The sequence below is a fragment of the Crocuta crocuta genome, unplaced genomic scaffold (assembly GCF_008692635.1).
Source record: "Crocuta crocuta isolate KB4526 unplaced genomic scaffold, BGI_CrCroc_1.0 scaffold687, whole genome shotgun sequence".
NCBI lineage: Eukaryota > Metazoa > Chordata > Mammalia > Carnivora > Hyaenidae > Crocuta > Crocuta crocuta.
Window position 1 is genome coordinate 1,805,435 of NW_027530182.1, and position 8,070 is coordinate 1,813,504.

Consider the following 8,070-nt stretch of genomic DNA (forward strand, 5'->3'; position numbering starts at 1 on the left):
CTATGGATTACATACTAGTTTGTACTTCCCTAATTGTTGTGATAATACTATTTACCACAACACATGGTATAAGTGTCTGTTAACTCATGACACAGATGAAAAATATTCTTGGTGATTGTCCCAAATTGCAGTGGTTTAAACAAGATAGAAGTTTAATTTTCTATCATTGTAAGGAGAAATTTGGAGATAGGTTGTCCAGAGCTGATATAATAGCTTTATGGTCAACAGAGACATAGGTCCTTAAAGTTTCTTGCCCCAAGTGTTGCCTCATATTTGCAAGATGGCTGTTGGAATGCAAGCATTACATCCATGAAAGGGGCAAGAACTGAAGGTAGTGTCTCCCAGATGAGTCAGTTCCCTTTATGAAACTTTCCTGTAAGCGCCTCCCAAAGAGGTCTACTTGCTTATCCTTAGCTGGGAAAGGTAACCTTTCAGCACCCTGAGAAACACTGGATGCCTTTGGTGAAGTGAAGAAAGAGAAGCTTTGGTGAAGCTGTTTGGTAGGCAATCGCTGTCTCTGTCGTCCAAGCTGCTCAAGATGTGGTAGGCACTCCACGTCAGTCTGTGAGCCGGTAAGTACAGAGATGTAAGTGTTTAGAAACTTTTGTGGCAACGTGACATTTACATGACATGGTATCAATCCACAATGGACAGGTAATACAACGACAAATGGTCCTTCACCACAGGGTTTGAGAAGCCCTGTCTGCCCACAGTCCTCTGTCTTCTCTACAAGACTGCAAGCCTCATGAGGGCAGGTAAGTCCTGCTCTCTTGTTATACTGATTGATCTTACACAATGCCTAACAAAGAGGTGCATAGTGAGCCTTTGAGGCAGGATAGCACTGAATCCACTTGTCACCACCTGGTTCTTGCTCAGCTCACCCTCTCTGAAGTGTCTGGATACCTCTCTTCTCTTCTGTCTCCCTCCATGATCTCCTTTTCTAGTTTCTCTCTTGCTCTCCTGTCAGCATCTCCCAGGTCCCTCTTTCTGCCCAAGCCCTTGCATGTGATCACTTCCCAAGCTTCAGCCCTAAGCCCTCTGCCTCTCACTTTCCACATCCTCTCTGCTGAGCTTGCCCACTTCCACAGTTTTAATGCTCCTGCAGAAGAAAGACCCCTGGGCCCTGCCCCAAGACTGGACTCTCTCTTCGCCCCTGGTATTTTCCAGAGCTTGTTGGAATGGGTCCAAACCCAAGCTACTTTCCTCCCCTAATCCAGGCTGACTTCCTGACTTCCCTTCCCTGGAAGGGATCCCATAGACCCTGGCTTCAACAAGGAGAGTTTTTCCATTGCTTCTGTGGCCCTTTTCTGTCTTGTCTTGTCTTCTTTTCTTTCTAACTTATTTTATTGTTTTACTAGGGCTACTGTAACAAATTACCACAAACTGAGTGCCATAAAGCAACAGAAATACATTCTCTCACAATTTGGGAGGCTGGAAGTCAGAAATGAACATGTCGGCAGAAGCATGCTCTCTTTGAAGCCTCTCAGGAAGCATCTTCCTCTTCCAAGCTGCAGGCATGCCTTGGTCTGTTACAGTGTAACTCAGGCTCCGCTTCTGTGTTCTCCCCCCACCTTGCCCAATGTCTCCGTGTCTTCACATGGCATTATCACCTCTGTGCGCCTCTCTCTTTTTCTTGAAAATACACTGGTCATATTGGATTGACCCACCCTACTCTTGTGTGATCTCATTGAGCTGAACTAATTATACCTACCAAGTCTTTATCTCCAAATAAGACCACATTTGGAATTGCTGGGGGTTAGGGCTTCTTCAACTCATCTTCTTGTCAGGGGACAGGGGGTGAGAATCACAATTTTATGCATAACATTTCACTTTCTCTTTCTTTTCATAATTATTACTTCATGGAAACTTCAGCTGAGGTCTCCAGGATGCAGACTCTGAGGCAGAGTTCAAGGTGTTTGTAGGGAGGGCCCTTGAGGTCAATCCCTGTGAAGGGGGAGGGCCAGGAAACTGGGTTGGTTGTGCAGAGAAAGCAGTTGGGCTGGGAAGCAAGCCCAGAGAAAGCCTCACTGAGGCTAAGAGGGCCCTGGGTTGAGCCTTGGTGGTCACTTGATGGTCATGCCTACTGTGACCAAGTGAATTGTCTAGAGTTAAGGGGTTTCCAGGACACAGGATTTTCAGTTTACAGGCCAACTGGGATGACTGGTCAGCTTTATGTTTCTGTATCAGTCTTGGGAGGCAGGTGAGGTAGAGACTTTCCACATTCAATATTGAAAATATCCGATGTGACTGAAATACCTCCTTTACAGACAGTGAAGAGACACAAATCTGAAAAATGATTCAATAACTTTCAATGGCTTTCCATTGAAGTATTTTCAACAGGATAAAGACAGAATTTTCATCATCATGTTCTTGTTCAAAACCTCTGTTATGTTAAGGCTACCTGTCTCCATGTGGCTCCGTAGGCTCCCAGCCTTCCACAGTGTGACCCAGCTCTGAGAAGGTTTGCTGCAGAGCCAGTGAAGAGGCCTCCTGCTCTCTCTCAGCTCTTCACCATCACCCCCACGAGCATCAAGCATCATGTGGAAGCTCATCCTATTTTCCCCAGCTGTTCAGATTTGTCCATACTCAAGGCTCAGCCTCTCTCAGGTCTATGTTGAATCCTACTAGTTTCTGCAGACCAGTCTCCCCGAAGATATGCACCCTTAGACCAGGCCAAGAAAGGTCCCTGTTCTAGGGCTCTGGGATGGTGGACATCGTTCTGTTGGCCAAAATACAGTAGTTTTTGTGTGGAGGAGAAAGGTACTATTGGAGATACTTCCTCCCACAAGGATGTGCCTTAGGTCACTGTAGGCAATCTCTCTTCCCTAATGAAGTACAAGGCCCACCCACTGTGAGCTCAACCCCCCATCCCCTCCCCCAGGTCTATTCAGGACTGACCTGGCCTTCTCAGCTTGTTTCACAATCAATAGCCCCAGAAAAGGCAGTTTTATTCACTGAAGTCACAGATCAATGAGACAAGATTTGCATATTAGCTTAGTATATAAATCCTGGGGTGAGGTAATCATTTCTTTCCCTGCCATCTCCTGATTTTCCCTCCCTTTCTTATTTCCTCAGTTCATTTTCCCTTCTGCTCTTTTGCCCTTCTCTTTACTGAGAATGTCTTTTAGTTAGAGACTCCTCCTTTCCCCAACCATGATAGCCCTAGCTAGGGAATGCAGCCGTCTTCTGTGCTCACCTATGTCCTGCATGTTGCCCATATAATTTGCCTTCCTCTAGCCAACCCCAGTATTCTGGGAGCAACTTGAAAGTAGAGACCTCTGAGTCTCCAGTGTGTTCTGGGGGAGTGCTTCCTTGGGGCAGATGCTCTGGAATGTAGTGAATCCAGACAGCCTCTTTTTCCCACTCACCTTCCTTACATGGTGGACTCTTGTCTGGGAAAGAAAGAGCTAGTGTATATCACTACAATCAGGACTTTTGTATCCCAGAGTCCAAGGGGAACCCCCAGGATCATTAAAATCTTTTTCTTGCATATGAGCTTCCATAAGTGTTCTTGCTGCCTCACCCACCCCCCTCCTCCAACCACCACCAGCTGATTTGAAGAACATGAACATTATTGGTGCCCTTCTCTTGAGTGAAGGTTTGGGGAGCAACATTTGAAGGTTGAGGCACCATTTGACCAAAATGGTGCTGGGGGGAAGCCCAGAGAATCTGACCATGATAAGTTGCTCAGAAAGAAGGTTCCCATAGGCTTCTTCTGTTTTTGTTTTCTATCTTGTCCAAAAATTTGTAATGTGTGCACTGTTTCAAAGCAGATACAACTTTTGGGTTTATTTTTGGCATTTTCTATCATGTTTCCAGCTGTTATAACTTTCTTTGACTTCCCTGGAATATTGAAAAAACAGCACCGGCATATTTGAGGGTCCTCTTCTGAACACTAGATTTTTATTTAGAGATATGTGAGCTTTCCAAACATGACTGACACGGATAATAACCAAGACAACTTCCTACATCTTCAGAGATCAGAAAGGAACATCTGGTCCCATGTCATACACTAGCTGGTTACCATCAGAGACTCTGGGGCTTTGTCCTTGTTACTTGTAACAGCGGTCACTGCTGACATTCCTGTAGCATGTTACAATGTACCTCCATGTCCAGTCTCACTTGAGTCAGTGCCCATGAGGTCAGTTGTAATTATGTCCGCTGTAAGTAAGTAAATTGTGGGTTTGGACGTTAGGTAATTTGCCCACAGTTCCTTAGCCAGGGAGCACCTTCTTAACGCTCAAGCCCAAACCTTCCACTGTTAAATTCCTCAGTCTTCTCATTGTGCCTCATTGTTTAGGAATGAGCAACACTCCCTAGTGATTAGCATCACGGAAAGGTACTTGGCCTGAGTCACCTGTAACCCTCCTGGTGGCTACCGCTGACTAGTCGGAAATGTAGGACTCGTTCCCCATGCAGCCCACTGTGTCTTGGATAGGAAGTCTACTTCTTGGCAGAGGATGTGTAAATAGCTGAGCCTCTATTGGTAGGACCATCTTGAAGCTGTTCACATCTCTCCTCTTGCTGTGCACCTGTTCTCTCCCCCTGAGCCTCTCAGCACCTGCTTTCCCTCTCTCTCTCCTGCTCTCTGGCCAAACCGAAGCCCATTAATATCTGTTGTCTTGGTCAAAAATATTGTGCAGTTACTCTGCTGTCCCAACCTTTGCTGAAAAAGAATCTGGTTAATTAACATTGATTACAATCCACCAACTGCAAGTACAAATCGATTGCTGGGGTCCCTAATTTGAATGTACTTCTCTCTCCTTGTCTCTTATGAGAAAGAAAGAGACACAGAGAGTGTGAGAGGGAGAGGAGGTGAGAGGAGAAAGGGTATTTTTTTAAGCAGTCCAATTTCCAGGGTCCTGGTGAGAGACATTAGTGACGTGCTGGTCCTTAGATCTTGCCCACTCTCCTTCAGCGTGGCCATTTTTCAGTGTGACGTCTAATTGCTGCAAATAGCCATTGTGCACATTTGGGCCTTGTTCATAGCTCCCTACTTTATTGAGAGAGGAGCGATAGTATTGATTCTGGATGGCCAGGGAGAATGCCAGAGAATATTAGTAAGGAGCGGAGAGAACACAGTACATAAACTTTTATGACACAATGTCAAGCTGGATTGTGAAGACATAAATGAAAAGGACAACACGGTCTGTAATTACCACAAGCGCACATCTTCCATCTGCCGGCGAAGGCCGCAGGGCTGGCCAGGGCAAATTGCGGAAGGGGATGAATTTTCCAGCTCACAGGAACAGTGGCCCATGGTTGTTGCTCCTCGTTGTTGAGAAAGAATATACGGGACATATAAACGCACTTCTTATTGTGTGGCACAGTATGGTCTTGAGGAAAGTGTGTGAATTCTATTATCAGGTCTGTATTTACTGATAGCCATGTGACATTGAGCCAGTCACTTAGCCTCTCTGGGTCCCACTCCTCTGGAGAGATTCTACTTAATGGCTACTTTGCAGGGATAAGAATTAAATGAGATAATGCATGTGAATATTTTGCACGGTGCCTGGAAAATAATTGGTTCCCAGCAGGTAGTAGATATTAGCATCATTATTCATTTTTTTTTTTGATGCAGGAAGTATTTATGTTGTGTTTGCTCTGTGTCAGCACTGTGCTACATGCAGAGGATAGAGGGGCACCCCAGAGTCATGGATCTCACGGCTCTGTGAGTGAGACAGACATTAATCAATTATTGACTCAAATAAATGTGAAAGCGCTCCCGTGCTAGGAGCTGTGAAGGAAAGACATGAGGCAATATGAGGGGATTTCTGTTGTTCCCATTTTTTTCAATAATCACACTTATTTGTTTATTGCCTGTCTCTCCCACTGTAATGTAAGTTCCCTGAGGACAGAGGCTTGGTCTGTTTGATTTGCGGCGCTTTCTTCAGTGCCTAGAATAGTAAGTGACACATAATAGGCACTCAGTAAATATTTCTAAGTGAATGAATAGTGATGTACTTAGGCTACAGAGGAACAATTCATACCTGACTTTTAAGACTTTTAAGAATGTGATTCATATCTAACTTTCTAAGACTCAGTGGAGGCATTAACAGGTTGAACTACACAGTTCAACTTAAACCTTAATAGCTCTCTTTATCTAGACACTGGTATCCCATGCCAACATGGGGCCTGGCGTCATATCTTCAGCATGCCATCAGAAGTAATGAAAGGAAATGGAAAGAAAAGGGAACTGGTTTATCTCCCTGAATTTAGTGGCTGTAGTTCACACAATGTGAGTGTGTTAGTCAGGGTAGGCTGACTGATTAACAAACAATGCCTGATCTCAGCAGTGAAGTCAGCAGAGGGGTTCGGCTTCAGGCAGCATCCAAGACACAGGCCCTGCCTTTCTGGATCTTGAGTCCTCTACTGGAGCCTCCACATCCCATTGACAGGTGAGGGAAGAGAGATCTAGAACATAGGGAAGCATTCCCACTCTTATTGCATCTACCTGGAGGTGGCCAGGTCGCTATGGCCTGTGTTGCATTGGCCAGACAAGTCACATGGCCTCAGCTAGATGCTGGGGGATTTGAGGAACATAGATAAGACATGTGTCCAAGAGGGGGAGCTGGTGGGTGTCATATGTCTCTACCACAGTGAGTTCAGAAACCACATAGGGAAATAGCACTGTGCTACAGGGGGATCCAAGATGGCCAGCGCCAGGGGTGCCTGAGTGGCTCAGTTGGTTAAGCATCCCGCTTCGGCTCAGGTCATGATCTCACGGGTGGTGGGTTCGAGCCCCGCATCGGGTTCTGCGCTAACAGCTAGCTCAGAGCCTGGAGCCTGTTTCAGATTCTGTATCTTCCTCCCTCTCTGACCCTCCCCTGCTCACCCTCCCTCTCTCTCTCTCTCTCTTTCAGAAATAAATAAAACATTTAAAAACAAAAAACAAGATGGCCAGCGCCCTCCAAAATGTCGCCATCTAGTGGATGCAGCATGGAAACAACTAATGGAAGGCAGATCTTAAGTGTTGGACTTGAAGGACTGCAAGTGTGGTAGGAATATGAGGGAAGGAGGGATTAATTCCACGCAAACTGTGGGGCAGTTTCAGTGGAGAAGGTCAGATCGGAAAGGAGGCTAAGGCTTTAGCCCCTGGCATGGTGGAGATGGCTAATTGTACACCAGAGACTTGTGGTCCCCTCCCACGGTACAGACTTGTGACTGGTGAGCAGTTGTCCAGCTGGAGTCTGCATTTCACGGCCTTCCGTGCATCTGGGTGAGGTCTGGGACTGGTTCTCAACAATGAAACCTTAGCCAAAGGGATGATGCCTGCCTCTGGGCCAAGTCAGTAAAGAAAAAGGTATTCTTTCTCCAACCTCTCATTCTCCAACCATTGGCTAAACGTTGATGCCCAGGGTCATGTTATAAGCTTTATTTGGGGATGACTTTCTTTGGGGATGGCAGTTGTCCTGCCATAGAACTATGCTGGACATCATGTGGACCAGAAGGAAACGGTATTGAGTTTAAGGTATCGTACAGTTTGGGGCTATTTGTTACAGACATTGGGTGGCTTAATAGAAGTGACTCATGGGAGAAGAGTCAGGCTGTAGCCATGAAACTTTCCAGATATAGGAAATAGTCAAAACAAAGACTCAGAGGCAAGAAAATAAGGAATATGTTCAATCTTGAGAGTCTAAATGGTACAACCACCCTGGAAAGCAGTTACCAGTCTCTTATGAACCTAACAATGCATCTATCCTGTGTGCCAGTGACCCCACTCCTGGGGGATTACCTAAGAGGAAGGAAAACATATGTCCACAATAAGATTTGTGCTGGAGTGTTCATAGCAGCTTTATGGGTAATGGCAAAAACTGCACACAGTTCAAGTATCTGCCAGCAAGTAAATGAATACAAACGTTGGGGCAAATTCATTCTATGGAATACTTCGGGCCATGATTAGCAGATAAAGACTACATCACCAATACATGTGATAGCGTGTGTTAGTATCAAAACATTACTGTTTACAGGAGAAGCCAGATGGGAAAGAGTACATACTGTCTTTTATATAAAGTTCAAGGCAGGCAAACTAAGTTATGGAGATAGAAATAGGGAAAGCACTTGCCGTTG